Genomic DNA, 16,606 nt, shown 5'->3' with positions numbered 1-16,606 from the left:
TGAAGTTATGGCTCTTTATGTAAACCCTCAATTCTTTTTGTGTTTTTAATGGCCATGCACACAGACAATGATATAATCAGTTTTTAGATGAAGAAACTGGAATTAGGGAGGGAAAGTTACTTTCATTCATTTAGCAGATAGTTTTAAGCATCTGTTATGTGACACTGGACCCCTGAACACAAGACTATTCCCGCACTTTTGTATTTTCTTTCCTAGTAGATATGATAGGCTGCAAATAAATCCATGTGTAATGTAGTGTAAGGTAACGAATATACTGGGTTGAGTAATGGCTACCCCAAAGCATATGTCACATCCTAACCCACAGAAACTATGCATGTAGCCTTATATGGAAAAACAATCTTTGAAGACATCATTAAGTTAAAGATCTCAAGATTATTGGGTGTGCTGTAAGTCCAATGACTGTCCTTCCTTATAAGAGACAGAGGAGGAGGGGGTGCCTGGGTGGCTCAGTTGGTAGACAGTATACCTCTTGATCTCAGGGTCATGAGATTGAGCCCCCCTTTAGGTATAGAGATTACTTAAAAATAATTTTTAAAAAATCTTTTAAAAAGAGAGAGAGAGAGAGAAGAGGAAGGACACAGATACAGGGAGGCCACATGGAGCTGGGGACAGAGATGGGAGGCTTGGTCATTTGTTGTAGTCAGGGTAGGGCTGGAGAGTGAGTGGGGCTCTCGTTGCCAGAGCAGTCAGGAGAGATGATGCTTGATCAGAGGCCTGAATATGGTGAGAAGTGAATATGGGGGACAGTATTCTATGCAGAGAGAAGGCAAAGAGCCAAGGCCTGGGGTGAAAATGTGCTCCACTGTGTTACCACAATCAGACTTGCTTATGTGAAACAAGTTTGCACCGAAACTGTGGTCACACACACATACATACACACACCACACAGCCCATTTCTGGGCACTGTTCATGTCATACTCTCCTTGTTACTTTTTCCATAGTCTTTGGCCATAATGAGGGAGAACACTGGCTGAGCACATCCTACAGCTGCGGGCATTTATGGGCTTCCAAGGGACTTCATTCCAGCAGGAGAGAGCAGGCACAGCCCCATGGAACAGGACACCAGGTGCTAAATGAATGTGCCCTGGGACTTGTTTAATCCCAGGAGGTAAATAAGTAGCACAAATGCCACAGCGCCTCCTCCTACACACCCATGGCAGATGTTGCCACTCATTCATGGGGTGACACCTCCTTATTGGCTGGGACAGGCATGGGAACTCTTGTCCCTATCACTTTCCTCACCTGCAATTGTTCGGACCTAACACATGAATAAAGCTATTTACCAAAAGATTTCCTGAAGAGGAAGGAATGATCTTGGGCAGGGAACTTCTAGAAGGTTCCATATGTGTGGTATGGCTGAAAGAGAAGATTCCTGTGCGTCAAGTCCATAACTTACACTAGGCTTCCCTCTTGGTGGTGTATGTTCTGTGGGTCTTGACAAACATGGAATGTCATGAGTCCACCATCATATCATACAGATGGTTTCACTGCCCTAAATACTCTCCTGTGCTCTACTTTCCCTTACCCCAAACCCCTGTCAACTACTGATCCTTTCACCATCTATTCACCATCTCTATAGTTTTGCTTTTTCAGACTGTCTTATAGTTGGAAATTTGACTCTTTCAAAACCTACTCTCATTTAAAAAATAAAAAGCAGAGCACCTGGGTGGCTTAGTCAGTTAAGCTGTGGACTCTTGATTTCAGCTCAAGTCATGATTTGGAGGTTGTGGGAATGAGTCAGGTGTCTGGCTCTGTGCTTAATGGGGAGTCTGCTTGAGATTCTCTCTCCCTCTCCTTCTGCCCTCCCCCTGATCCCTTTCTCTAAAATAAATCTTTAAAACAAAAATTCAAAAGCACCCAGATCTGTCAGCCAGAGTCAGAGTTTCAGTCCAAGTCAAAATCGCCCAAGGCCTTACATATCTCTGCTCACCACCTTCTGCTCCCCATGGTGATGGAGGGTGATGATAATATTCTGGAATAAAGTAGAAGGGATGGTCACCAGACTTTGTGACTATACTACAACCCACTGATTTTCACACATTAAAATGGCCAAAATGGTGAATCTGATGTTACATGAATTTCATCTCAATAGAGATGTATTTTAAAAGGACACCCTGTGGGATCCCTGGGTGGCTCAGCTGTTGAGCATCCCTGCCTCCAGCTCGAGGTGTGATCCCAGGGTCCGGGATCAAGTCCCACATCAGGCCCCTTGTGGGGAGCCTGCTTCTCCCTCTGCTTGTGCTTCTGCCTCTCTGTCTCTGTGTCTCTCATAAATAAATAAAATCTTTAAAAAATAAAAAATATAAAAAAATAAAAGGACACCCTATATATGTATTTACTGAATGAAAATGGATGAGTTTATATGTAAACTGGGAAACCTAATCAGAAGTTAAATGAACAATTTTTAAGGGATTTTTGATATTAAAAAAAAAAAAGCATTCAAAGTCCCCAGGGACTCCCTGTGAAAACTCCTAGGGGGGCAGCCCCAGTGGCACAGTGGTTTAGTGCTGCCTGCAGCCCAGGGCCTGATCCTGGAGACCCAGGATCGAGTCCCACGTCGGGCTCCCTGCGTGGAGCCTGCTTCTTCTTCTGCCTGTGTCTCTGCCTCTCTCTCTCTCTCTCTGTGTCTCTCATGAATAAATAAATAAAATCTTAAAAAAAAAAAAAAAAAAAAAAAAAAGAAAACTCCTAGGGCCCTGGGTTCCCAAGTGAGGTTGTGCCTGAAGGGGGAGTTTTTCAGTGAAGTGGCTGCAGGAATGGGATGGAACCTTCCTTTCCCTGGTTTGGTGCAATCTGGCCTGGTGCAGCCTAGCTTGGGCTCATTCCCTGAGAGAACTTCAGGAGGAGCGCAGAATCCCTCGAGCCAGGGAACAGAAAGGTGTGGCTTTCCTACCCCCATTCTGACTTCCTCTGCACTCAGTTCTTTGTGCAACAGTCTGAGTGACCCTGCAAAAACCAACCAACCAACCAACCAACCAACCAACCAACCAACCAATGTCAGAGTGTGCCTCTCCCCTACTCCAAGCCCTCCCAGCTCCAACATAGCAGAGCAGGTGCTGTGGGCACTTACTTCTGAGTAAAGGGTTGGATTTTGGCACCCTGGGCCAGAAATATGGTGTTCATGCCCGGGGCTGCATAGAACCCTGAGGATTATTCTGGGGTTTCCCAGGACCCTCCCAAAGGATCAGCTGCTTACAGAGGTGCATAAACCAATTACACACCCTTTGTCTGCTTTCCCTGCCTCTTCTTCCCAGTCCCCTACTTCTGTTTCCTAGGGGGTGACCTCCAGAAACCTTGAGACTTCACCTTAGGGCCCTGGGAGCCCTCACAAGAACATCAGACTTCTCATACTGGCTTCTGCCTGCAGCCCCCCAGCCCCACCCTGCCTCCTGGATCTTGGGGTCCCTCCCCAGACCCGCTCTCCCTCCAGCTACCCACAGGGACTCCTGTTTCTTCCATTGGGGCTCTGGCTTGAGCCCCTCCCCAGGAAGCCTGCCCCTTGTCCCCAGCACCTCATTAAAGTGTTCCTCACGCTGCCCTGCTGCCTGTTCACTTTGTAATCGTTCATTGAGCACTTTGTGTACTTTTCTGTAGGTAAATTTTGCTTCAATAAAAATTCTGTTAAAATTTAAACAAAAGCAGATGAAGGCTTAATGAGAAACACGATATTTACACAGTCTTACAGTATGTCTTCACAAGATGCTTATGAATTACAGAGGGGAAAACAGCCTCATTATAGTGGAAGAAGCTGCCAGACCACAGCTTTACTGAGGGATCAGTATTACCAGGACCAGTGACAGGACAGATGACACAGCATGACCCTGGGTATGATGCACCAAGGAAAGTGCACCTTGCTTCTGGGTATTCCTGCTGAAATGCTTCATGTGAATCCTATCATGAGGAAATATCATACCCAGAGTGACGAGGATCTGAGGAAATCGCTGACTTGTAGTCTTCAAAAATGTCAATGTCGGAAAAAGATAAAAGAAAGGCCATGGAACATTCCAGATCAAGGGACACCAAGGACATTTGATTTTACACCAATCAAATGCCACTATGATTCTGGATCAGATCCTGGCCTAGGAAAAAGAAAGTCTTTATCTCTTGCTCTAACGGACATTAGTGGAACAATCATTTGAAGCAGGTCTGTAGATAATGGTATTATAATGATGTGAATTTCCTGGTGTTGCACTCTAGTTATGCAAGAGAATGGCCCTTTTTGGAAGTGTGCCCTGAAGTTGTTAGAGGCGAAGGAAGAAGGGAGGCAGAGAGAGGTGAGTGGGAGAGCACAGGTACAGACCCAGAGAGTCTGGTGACGAATACATGCAAATCTGAAAAAAAAAATGACAGGTTATACAATTCGGCTTCTAGAACATTTTGGACAGCACGGTGTCACAGAGATGGAGAGCCGCTGAGTGGTGGCAGGAAGAGGACAGAGTGACTGTGAGGGTAGGACAAGGAGTCTCTTTGGGGGAGGAACAGGTCTGTATCTTGACGGAGGTGGTGCTCGCAGGAATCTAGGCATGGGATCAAATGGCTAAAACCTCCTACCCACAGCCAGTTTCCTGGCTCTGATGTGATGCCAAAGTTACCAGCTACCTAAGATGTCACCACATGAGATGCAGCCGCTGAGGGATCCTAAGTTAGAGGTACACACAAGGCTTCTCTGGACAATCCTATGAATCTGTAATCATTTCAAAATAAAACACTCAAAGCGTAAAAGAAATGGTGCCCCACCTGTGTCACCGGCATTGCCTGTCCTGGTTTGTCCTCCCACAGCTTCTATTCACTGGCTTCACTGCTTCGGTCCCATGCCCCCCTGGTGGACGGTCAGCTCTGTGAGGGCAAGCAGGGAACGCAGATCATCCCTGCTTTATTCCTAACTTCTACTGTAGTGCCTGACACAAAGGTGCCCACAATTTGGCTGAACTGATAAACGAGAAAGCTGGAGACACAGGCCCCAGAGGGCCTCGGTCATGGTGACACGGAGGGGAGGCCAGGCCCAGGGATGAAGGCCGTGTCCCTCTGGAAGACAGGATGCTCCCAGGGAGTGGGACAGATGCTGTGGAGACACCCACAACACCCGTTTGTACCTGCCAACCCGGCCACAGAGACTTCTGAGAACCAGCCCGAGGAAGAAGGGGCAGGCGTTGGGTACCTGGTTAACCAGGAGGAAAGCCGGTTTGTTCATCAGACAAATAGTGAGGGTCTGCCGAGGAGGAGAGAGGCCACCCACAGTGGGGTAGCAGCAACACCAGCCAGCAGTTCCGCCCATTTGTCCTGGGTCCACACTCACTCAGGTTTCTGCCCTCAGGCAATCCTCATAACCACGTACCTTCTCCCGCACCCTCATGCCATGGAAGAGGGAACTCTAGCTGATGATGTGGCCCTCCACCCAGATCCCTTTGGGATCCGTTTGGGGCTCTGTCCCTCAATATTGGTGGCTTCCCCTCCCAAAATTCATTACCTTCAGATATTTGTCGGCTGGAGGGCACAGAGTGGTTGAGTCATCTGACCATAGCCACACAGCTATGAGAAGATGGAAAGACAGAATCTGTGTCCCCATGTAAGCATCATGCTACCCTCCCTCCGCGCAGAGACTCCACTCACAGCTGTGTTCCGTCTGGCCCCTGCTGCTGGGCATGAAGCCAAGGATGGCACACAGGATGCTCAGAAGCTTCCTCCACAGAACCCTGCAGCCTATTTAGGAAGGCAGACATCCTCATCCATTTGATCAGTCACTGATTCAACAATCCCACACTGAGGACCTACTATGTGCCTGCACCATGCTAGATGTTGGGAGGGACATGGGTTACACAGAGTGCTTGCCTTCCAGAAGCTCCGGATTTGGTGGAGGAGCAAACCACATGGCACGTGCCACACTGTTCCCACATGCAGGACCCCATGGGAACACCAAGGGGCACGGGACAGTCTAGCGGGGAGCTCAGGGAAGACTCCCAAGGAGGTAGTGCAGAGAAGTTTGACTGGGGGGAGGGTGACAGATGCATAGTTCAGGAGAAGGGCAGTTGCACAACAGTCAGGGCTCCCGGCTGACACATAATCACAGCAATCATGCTCTTGGCCTGGCCCAGGAGGAAACGCCTCCAGAGGTGATCCTCCACTGTTTGTGGGCAGGGTCTTGCGTCATACCATCCCGTAGGAAGCCTGTAGCGTGGCACGAACACCCAGGCCCCAGTCTGATGGCTTCTCTACTTCTTTGGGGCCTTGGGCCTTGTATCTTATCCTCTGAGCCTTGGCCTCTCTCATCTTTAAAAGCAAGAAAATTATACACACCTTGTAGGTGGTCATGAAGAATGACCAGATTACATGAGAGTTACCTGGCTCTGAGTATGCCCGGGATGGAACCCAGCAAGGCTGCCAGGTAGGCTCAGGCAGGCTGCAGAGGCTAGGGGGCACCAGTCACACCATTATAGATTTGTAGATGCTCCTGGCAGAGGATGGGACCTGCACCTGTCTGTCTACCAAAAAGCTATACACAGCAGAGGTTGTGTGGGGAGCTGGGAATGGGGTGGTACCAGTCTGGGGCAGAAGCTGACAGGTAAACAGCCACAGGCACTGTCTATACCCGGGTGTTTGCGATTACCCGTCTCCTCCTACCTCATTGGATCTTCTCTTAGTGACTTGCTGTGGGTTTCCCCAGAAGCAAACCTTGGGACAAGGGTTTGAGGGCAAGTGGTCTTTCTGGGAGGTGACTCCCTGGAAACCCCAGGAGAAGGAGCAAGGAAATGAAGCAGGGGAGGGAAGGACCCAAGAAAGGAGGCCTAACCCCATGCTGGGCACCTGGAGCATGGTCTCACCAGGGAACCTGCAGAGAGAGCACAGGACAGCTGTCCCTACCACAGGGAGTGGGCACTGAGTCTTCCAGGTCTGCACGCAGACCATTTTCATAACTGGGTTCCACTCGTTGGCAAGTCTGCTCTGCCCCACTCCTGGGCATGATGTGAGTCCAAGCTCTGCAGATCTGTTTTCCTTTTCTCTCTGTACCATTGCTGTGCTGCAGGCAAAAGAAACCTCAGCAAGATCGGGGAGGGAGGATACCCATCTTCTGTGGCTGCAGATGAAGTCTGATGCTACACCACAAAGCCATCTTCACAAATATTATTATGGTTACCTTGTTAAATATAAAATGAAAGTCTTAAGAAACCACGTGAAACAAAGGTGTGGCTTAATGAATGATTATCAGGTGAGCCCCTTGAAGCCACCAGCCAGCTGGGACAGAGCGTGGGACACAAACACCCTCCCCAGGAGCTCATCCATGAGCCCTCCTCTGATAACAGCAGCCCCTTGCCCCACAGACATGCCCGTTCTCCTGACTTTCATGTTCATGTGTTCATGGCTTCCTTACATGCCACTCTAGTTCAGTCTCATGCATTTTGCTAACCTGCTGTGGCCTTTGAATTTCTTTCACTGACAGGTTTCCCATCTGCATTCATTTCTCATCACCATGGTAAAAAGACAATCACAAGCTTAGTGGCCTAATTGATTCCTCACAGTTGTGGAGGTCAGGTGTCTGAAATAGTTCCACTGGACTGAAATCCCAGTGTTGGTGGGGCAGCATTCCTTCCAGAAGCTCAGGGGACGATACATTTTCTTATCTCTTCCAGCTTTTAGAAGCCACTGCATTCCTCTGCTCATGAGGCCTCCCTCCATCCTCAAAACCAGAAATGGCTGGTTGAGTCTTGCGCATGCTGCTTCACCTCCCTTTTGACTCTCCTGCCTCCATTTTATGAGGATCTTTCGATTGTCCTTGACCCTTTGGACTATCTCCCTCTCTCAAGATCCTTAACTTACACACACCTGCAAAATCCCTTTTGCCATATGAGGCCATATGTTCATAAGTTCTGGGGATTAGGACATGGACATTTTTAGGGGCCATTTTTCTGCCTGCCACTCCATCTACCTCCCCCACCCCTTATAATTTACCTGCTGAGGAACCCAGGCCATGTGGGTTGGGTTTTCCCACTGTCTGCATTTGGCAGATTGCACACTCCAAGAGCAGTGCTGCACGTTCCTCTGTCCTCTGAACTTCCTGCAAACTGGCAATGTGATTGTGATCCGGAGGCTGGATTGGCTCAGGCACCATACCTCTGGCTCCTAATGTTTGGTTGTCTCTTTTTGTGATGTTGGCATGCACTGGCTCTCAACGTCTAGATTCACTAATTCATTAGGCAAAACTAATTTTCTAATCCCATCATTTCCTTCAAAGTGTCAATTGTAATACTTTCCTAAAGAGATGCTTTCCTTTGACTCCACTGGGGTTACTCATTTAGAACAGGAAAGACAGAGCCACTGCTTGATCCCTTCCCTTTACCAGTTTTCAAGATAACATGTTGATTCCTCATCATCCTCTGAAGGAGATCCACTAGATTTTAAAACATATTTTTGTGAACTCATGAATTTTAACATAGATTTCAATGGATAGGTTCATAGATTTTTTATAGCAAATATAAATGTATTTTTTTCAAAGAAATAAAAATAAACAAGTGGGAGTAAATCAAACTAAAAAGTTTTTACACAGTGAAAGAAACCATCAACAAAACAAAAAGGCAGCCTACTGAATGGCAGGAAATAGTTGCGTATTGCATGAGGGGTTAGTATCCAAATATATAAAGAACTCCTGTAACGCTACCAAAAAACAATCTGATTTTTAAAACAGGCAGAGGACCTGAATAGACATTTCTCCAAAGAAGATACCCAGATGACAGACACATGAGAAGATGTTCCACATCACTGATCATCAGGGAAGTGCAAATCAAAACCACACGGAGATATCACCCCACACCTGTCAGGATGGCTGGTATCAAAAACACAAGAAGTAAGTGTTGGCGAGGTTGTGGAGAAAAGGCGAACTGTTGGTGGAAATGCAAACTGGTGCAGCCACTGTGAAAAACTGTATGGAGGTTGTCCCAAAAACTAAAACATGAATTTGAAAAGATACACGCACCTCTATTTATTAGAGCATTGTCTGCTGAAGTCATGATATGGGAGCAACTGTGTCCATTGGTAGATGAATGGATAAAGAGCACGTGGTGCACATAGAGAATGGAATCTTACACAGCTGTAAGAAGGACATCCTGCCATTGGCAACAGCATGGATGGGTCTCCAGGACTTATGTCAGAGAAAGACAAATACCATATGATTTCACTCATATGTAGAACCAAAATATCCAAACAAACCCCAAACAAGCAAACAACAAAAAGAAACTCATAAGCATAAAGAACAAACTAGCAGCCTCCAGAGGGCAGGGGAGCAGAGGATCAGCAAAACAGGTGAACGGTTAATAATGAAATCCCTGGTGAGCTCACACTGTGAACCTCGGTTTACTGTGAACCTCGGTTTTCTTACCTCAAAGCTTGTCCTGATTGTACCACTGGATTGGCATCTCCCTCCTCTTAGAGATTAAATCCCGTGACTCTTCTCTCACATGCACAGACAGGGAAACAAGATTTCTAGCACTCTGTTAAATTTCTCATTTAAATGAAGGGTCTGAGAGTCTGCCCTATTTAAATTACCAATACGTAACTCCTGTTTCCAAGCCTCGGGGACAACCATACCCATGGCGACTGTCCTCGGTGTTTGCTCTGAACCCAGCACAGGCCTCCTGGCCCCCAGCCTTCGTGGAGTCCAGGCTCCCCCTTGCTCCTTGATTGTTTCTCTGTTTCCCAGCTGGGCCCTGGAAGATCGGAGAACCTTCCTGGGGCTCCCAGGGGCAGCTCTTACAGCTGAGCGGGCCCCTCCGGTACCCTCTCTGGGACTTTGGGAAGCCCATCACCCTGGGCAACCGTGAGCTCTTCCCTCTCCATCTCTTGCCACGTCACTGCCTTGCAGGCTCCCTGCCCCAGGGGGGGGTCCTAGCTTTTCCCAGCAGCCCCCCAGCCTCCTTCACACCTCCCCAGAGGCCCACCCGCACCCTGCCTCTGAAAATCAGGCTCCTCCTCATACTACCCCAGCCTTGATGCCCACGTTTGGTAAGAACAGCTGGTCCTTTCATAACACTTGCTATGCACTGGGAATCATTCTAACTGTTTCCTGTACTTTACCTATCGTCCTTCTTACAGCCAGCCCAGGACACACATGCTGTTAGGTGCACATTTTATGGATGAGGAGGCTTTGGCTCAGGGTCACCCAGGATGTGAGGGGAGGAGCCAGATCTCACCCACTAATCACCAGTCTCCAGAGTTGCCAATTCAAACTGGAAGACAATATCACTTATGACCAGCCCCTCAGCATCCTTTGGAGAAGGAGTTAGAACCAGCAAAAATAATAAACCGACTAAATGCAAGTACAGAATCAACTCCATGGGCTGTCCGTCTTTCTCCAGAGCAGAAGTTCTTGAGCTTGAGCTGCCATCAGAATCCTGGGGGGATGTGTTAAAACAGATTGCTTGGCCCAGCTTCAGAGTTTCTGACTGAGTCATTCTGGGATGGGCCTGAGAATCTGCATTTCTAGGGACTTCTCTAGTGATGCTGCTGCTGTAGTGATCTTGCCCACCTTGGAAGAACAGGACTTGCCTGGGACTGTCTGCCTCCTCCCAGGACACATGGAATGATGGTTCCAATGTGAACTTTCCCAACCAGTGGTCTTGTGACAATGAGCCTATGGTTATGTGCAAAAAAAAAAAAAAAATTCCTCATCTGTTAGAGATGCATTTTGGAACCTTCATAGGTGATGTACAGGCTTTCCAGAATTTACTTTAAAATACTCCAGTGCCTCTGCCCTTGCAAAAAAGTTTAAGGTATAGATGAAACAATGAATGGCAGTTGGCTGGTGAGTCCAAAGAGGTTCCTTATACCACTTTCCTACGCCTTGTTTCTATTTCAAAGTGTTAATGATAAACCTTGCTGATTTCATATTAGAGAAAAAAAAAAAGCTCTGGCTCCCACATGTAGTCACTGGATAACCTTGAGCAAGAAGCTAGCAATATCTGAGCTTCAATTTGTTCTGCTATCAGCGTGGATGGCATCCTTCCAACCTGGTGGCTGAGGAGGTGACGGATGTGAGGCACTCATCTTGGCATGTAACTTGGGAAATTATGACAGTCCCAACGTACTCCCCTCTCACACATTCTCCAGCCTAGGCCTGGTCGGGAGTCTCCCACCTTAAGGCACCTGTTAAACAAGTTCCTGGGCTGAATGTGGAACTTGCCAGAAGCCTGCCCATCTGAAGCAGGAGGTGTGGGTGTGGGTGTGGGCGTGGAATGTGGGGCAGCAGATCACATGCCCGCTCCTTGGGAGGTGAGGTCTCGGCGGGTCAAGGCAGGATGGCCTCCCAGGAGCCTCGGCAGCTGCCCCCTCAGTACCGCTTGGGCTGGTTTCTTGACGTGGTAACCAAGTCTGGGGCAGGAATTTCCTGGCGTCCAGTTCGAAGGCCGTTTCAGTGGATTCCAAGGGGGCTTCAAGTTGCCAAAATGTCCCAGTCAAGGTGTTTGCTGTTCTGGCTGTTTTGTTTGGGTTTGGTTTTGATGGCAAATATCAGAGACTCATCTATGCTAGCCTAGGCCAGGCTCGGAGCGGCCAGGGCAGGGCGTCTTTCCAGGGACCTCCGTACAGGGAGGGCAGCCAAGTCTCTTATCAGTTGGACTCAAGTCCTGGAACGCTGTCAAGGGCCTGTGGTCTCTCTCTCCCTGTCTGGCTCCTTCTCCGTCTTCCTCTCCTCCTCACACGCGAGGCAGCAGTGGCCTCCGCACAGCCCGAGTCCCGTCCCCCTCTGTTCATGGCGCCCGTCTGGCCAGGGTTTCCCGCGTGCCAGGCCTCGGGCAAAACGCTTCACCACCGGGCTTTCACGTTATCCCACTGGAGCCACGGAAGAAAGTGCTATTTTCATTTCTCTCACTTCCAGAGAAGGAAACTGGCGCGAAGAGAGGCTCAAGAAGCTTCATGAGGACGCAGAGCCGGGAACGGGGGGAACCTATGGCGGCTGAGCCAGGCGCCTCGTCACCCCTCCCGCGTCGGGAAGACTCAGGCGCACAGAGGGATGGGAGATTCTGATTGGCCCCTCCTGAGTCAGGTGGTCCAGGCTGGACCAATCAGCTGTGGCCAGGGCGGGGTCTCAGCCTACCAACATGGCGCCCCCCCAGGCCCAGCGTCGGAAAACCACTCTCAGTGAGGGCGGTGGGCAAATGGCATCAGCTCTTTGAGCCACAGTGTTTTCAGCTGTAAATGAGGATCAGCTTACTGGCCTCTCAGAGATGCGGGGACAGTCAAGTGACATAATAACCCAGGCCCACCCTTCTGTGGCTTCCCGTTGCTGTCGTGGCCAAGTTCGAGCTCTGGCTGTGAGCTGGCCGGCACCTGCCCGACGACATACCCCCCGTCTTCCCCCTCCCAGAGACCCCCTTTTGAGAACCATGCCCAACTGCTTGCAGTTCCTTGAACTTCTCTGGTCCGTGCCTTTGCACGTACTGCTCCCCTCTGCCTGAGCTGCCTTTCCTCTACTTCCCCAATCGAGGTTAGCTAACTTGGGCCCTAGAGTTGATCTAATCGTGCCCCCCTCCTCCCATCCAACCAGAGGTATCCACTGCACCCCCTAATCCCTGGAACTCTGGAACCTGCGTATGTGGCCTTAGTTGGAAATAGGGCAAATGTACTTAAAGTATGGATGTTGAGACGAGGTCATCGTGGATTCCGAGTGGGCCCCAAATCCACTGAAAGGTGTCCTCATAGGAAAGGAGAGGGGAACTTGGGACACAGAGGGACAATGCCGTGTGAAGACAGAGCAGAGAGGGGCGCCCGGGGGGTTCAGCCCATGAAGCGTCTGCCTTCGGCTCAGGTCATGATCCCACATCCAGCTCCCTGGTTGGCCGGGAAGTCTGCTTCTTCCTCTCCCCTCTGCTCCTCCTCCTGCTTGTGATGTCTCTCTGTCATAAACAGCAGAGATCACATTATAATGGTGGGATTTTAGGCAACTGGCTACAAGGGGTCGTAGGAAATCTGTTTTGATCTGGGTACCTCTCACCTTTTCATCCAGGGGCCTACTCACCTCTTCTCAGGTGAAACCATGAGGACACCTTTCCTGGGATTCTAAGAAAGGGTATGTCCTATACTGCCTTCACCCTAAGGGCCCCAGTTTCCTTCTTTGTAGACAACCCCGATGATCTCCATGTGAATGTTCTTCTAGAAAAAGACTTGGGGTGGGGGGAGTTAGGTAATCCTGGCCGCTCAGACGGAATATGGACCCAGGAAAGACTATGGGTAAATTGACTAACCTAAGGAGAAAGGGGATTATTGAATGATATTTGTTCTTATGGAAGAGCCTTCTCAGTGGATGAGGTCCCTGGCCAGCCCTGCCCTCAGCCAGGTGCCCCCCACTGGGTCTAGCCACTTTTCAGGGGTCTTGTAGGAGGCTCTTTGTCTCCATCAGGCAGGGCTGGAACAGTGCCTGGGCTTGCTCACTGTTTCCCAGCTCCCTGGTGCCCTACCTCTAGCCCCTGCTGTGAGGCCCTGTTGGCTGTCAGGAGGGACTCAGCCCTCTCAGAGACTAGGCCACCCCTACCCATCCCTTCATGGCTGTGGACTGGACCCCAGACAGCCACCAAGGTGGCCTCTATTGCCTCTTCAATATGGCAGGAGAGAAAAACCTCAGACTGGATTCGGAGAAATGGAGCTGGCCTCCTGCAGTTCTGGAAGAAGGAAAATGAGAGGTGGGGTTCCTGATCAGCCAGTTCGAAGCTGAGAGGCCTTGGGCGAATTGGCTTCACCCTATGGGACTGGAGCAGAGCCCAGAAGCCCTGCGGAGGCTCCAGTGCCAGCTTCCTGGTGGCACTGGTGTGCTGCTTATGCAAGCTGTCACCACAGGCCAGATGGATTCCCTGTATGTCTCTTTGCATGTCCTGTATATGTACCATTATTTCAAAGAAAACATGTTTAAAAATCATTTTTAAAAAAGAAAAACAGGTAGACAACCTTAGCATAAAGTGTAATCTGACTTTGACAATTAACCGTGGGGGTGGAGAGACCGAATGTGTTCTTTCCTTTCTACAATCTTTTCCAGAAAGGCTTCCTGTAATTCATGTTTCCTAGGAGAACAATAATAAATGTGTATTATCTTTCTGCTTTGAATGACTGTAGGTAGGGGAATGTCATAATCAAGTCAAATATTTTATTCAAAACTCAGTACCTATGTGTGTTCATGAAACTACACAAATTACAGGCTTATTCTCTTCGATAAAGAAAAAAAAAATCCCTACCTCCCAAAGACTAGAATCAGATTACTTAAGCCGGAATCCTTACCCTGCCATTCACTAGCTGTGTGACACTTGCTAAATGACTTTATTTCTGTGTGCCTCAGTTTCCCTAATCTGTAAAATGGGTGTTCATAGTGTCTTCCTCATGCTTGGGATAGTTCAAGTGAGTTGCTTGTTTCTATAGAGGGCTCCCAGAGTTACCTACAACGTAGTAAGTGCTCAGAAGGAGCTGGCTACTGTGCTAAGGTTTGCCATGAAGAGTAATGTAATAATGTAGGGCAAGGGTTAGGAACAGAAGGAGTTTCTCATGAGGCTCAATTGCCCACCTATCACTGTCTGGCTGTGTCTGACCTTGGGGAAGTCATGAAACATTCTGGGGTCTGCTGTCCTCCTTTGTAAAATGAGGAGTGGACATTGGGGAGATTGTCTGCCCGCCCCTGACGTGTGCATTTTCCTGGGACTCCCTCCTAGTGCACCACTACCCTCATTGCCACTGCTGATGGGAGACCTGCCAGTTCTTTCTTTAGCCTTCCCTTGACCTCGGTTGATGGGCCCAGAAATGGGTGCCTTCCCCAGGGTGCTGGAGGGGCAGCAGGCCGGGGGGCAGGTGGGCGAGATGGAGTCTGGAGTTGCCGAAGCCACATCTCACATCATGAGGAAAATGGTCACTCTACCCAGAGAAGACAGAACTGAATCCCCCATCCCTGGTTCCTGCCACCCCTGAAGCCCAAGTGAGGCCCTGTATTCCCAAGTGGGGAACATCAGATCTTCCTTAGAAGCAATCATAGTAACAATAATAGCAGGGAGCACTTACACATACATGCTATGAGCCAGGCACTGTTCTGAGAGCTGCATATGTACTAACACTTTTATTCCTCCTGACAGTATCAAGAGGTATCTTTACCCCCTTTTATAGATGGGAAAACTGAGACACAATGAATGACCTGTGCCAGGTCACACAGCCAGCAAGTGTCAGGGCTGTCATGTACCATTCTTAAGCACACCTCATAAAGGAAATGTAAGTGAAATGGACGGAATAAGGTATTTCCTAGAAGGTCATTGCGTATGGATCCAGCTCTTTCAAATTGCTTTTCCACTCTGGTTTGCCTGTGTCCAAGTCTTTCTGCCAAAATGGTCCTCTGCATCCCCAAGAGCTCTGGTGATGCAGAATTTCCCAGAAGGCTGTTCCTCTGTTGTTCCTGGAAGTTTCCACCAAGCTTGCTTATGCCCAATCTGCATGTTTCAACAAAATGATATGTGGGCAATGATGCGTGCCACCTGGTGGCCATGACTCTGACACATCCCAACTTCAGGGGAAGTGTGTCTTGGATTCACCAAGTGAGTGTGCTTAGTGCTTGGTAAATATTTCTTGCCAGAATGGATGTGTGAATGAGTGAATGAATGAGGAACAAGCAAGTGGGGAAGTTGGTGGATTGCCCTGCACCCGAGGGGCAGCGCACCAGTGGAATTTACAGAGGGAGGAAGTGACACAAATTAGACTCCAATTATGTGGGCCATACCAGAGTCCACAGTGGGGCTGGGGGTGGGGAGCAGCTGTGCCTCCCAGGGACCACGGTGCCAGGCTGATAATAAGGACTTACAGCCAGACCCACCGACACTTGCTGTACATCATCTCCCATATGCCTCCCCAGAGAGTCTGATAGACAGCACTTTTACCATGCCCACCCCACGGAGGAAGAAACGGAGGCCCAGACAAGGTAAGTGCCTCGCAGGTCTCTGCTGGTTGTACCCATTTGCTTCCACCATGTGTGGCCAGCATGGAATGGACAATCCCTCAGCCCTGTGCCCTCAACCCTGATCCGTCTGGCTGTTCAGGGTACCCTACCCCCACCCCCAGAAGCTTTAGCCAACCTCAGGCCCAGGTCCAGTGAGATCAACCCTCCAGGTCAGGGGGGCAAGTGCGGATTTCATTGGTGACCCAAGCTACGACCCTTGAAATCATGTGCATCAGTTTCACAAAGTGGCTTATGCCTGAAACAGACAGACATGAATCTCACTTCCCAAAATGGAAACCGGATCTGTCTCTTGTCAGACTTGCCATTCTTAGGAAAAAAAAAAAAAATCTTTCTATTCTATCAATGTGAAGGTCAAAACCTACACCCACTCCCTTCTTCACAGTGTGACAAAGGCATGCTTCATACAGCTTGTATATGAATTTCTTGACTGTTTGTCTTTCATGTTCCACACACAAAACCAAAACAATACCCCCCAAAAAAACCAAAAATAGTTATTTAGCAATGTGGATATACTGAGGCCCGCCAGGCACCTGTCTTCGCTTTAAAGCGGGCTTGGAATGTTTTCTAAGAGTGTGGATTTTATGGGAGAAAGCGTGCTTGGTCAGGGAGGTGCAGAGGGCCAGG

At 49.1% G+C, this 16,606-nt stretch overlaps 1 long non-coding RNA gene across 1 annotated transcript; it reads left to right on the top strand.

Moving 5' to 3' along the window:
- Positions 1 to 12,036: 12,036 nt before the first annotated feature.
- On the top strand, positions 12,037 to 14,100 carry LOC140629979 (uncharacterized). The gene is made up of 3 exons (XR_012027772.1): positions 12,037 to 12,490; positions 13,010 to 13,072; positions 13,609 to 14,100. It is a non-coding gene; the product is annotated as an uncharacterized lncRNA (long non-coding RNA).
- The last annotated feature ends 2,506 nt before the right edge of the window (positions 14,101 to 16,606 follow it).

This window comes from Canis lupus, chromosome 3, assembly GCF_048164855.1.
Source record: "Canis lupus baileyi chromosome 3, mCanLup2.hap1, whole genome shotgun sequence".
NCBI classification, from domain to species: Eukaryota; Metazoa; Chordata; class Mammalia; order Carnivora; family Canidae; genus Canis; species Canis lupus.
The sequence above is the reverse complement of the archived record's forward strand: the minus strand, read 5'-3'. Positions and strand labels throughout refer to the sequence as shown.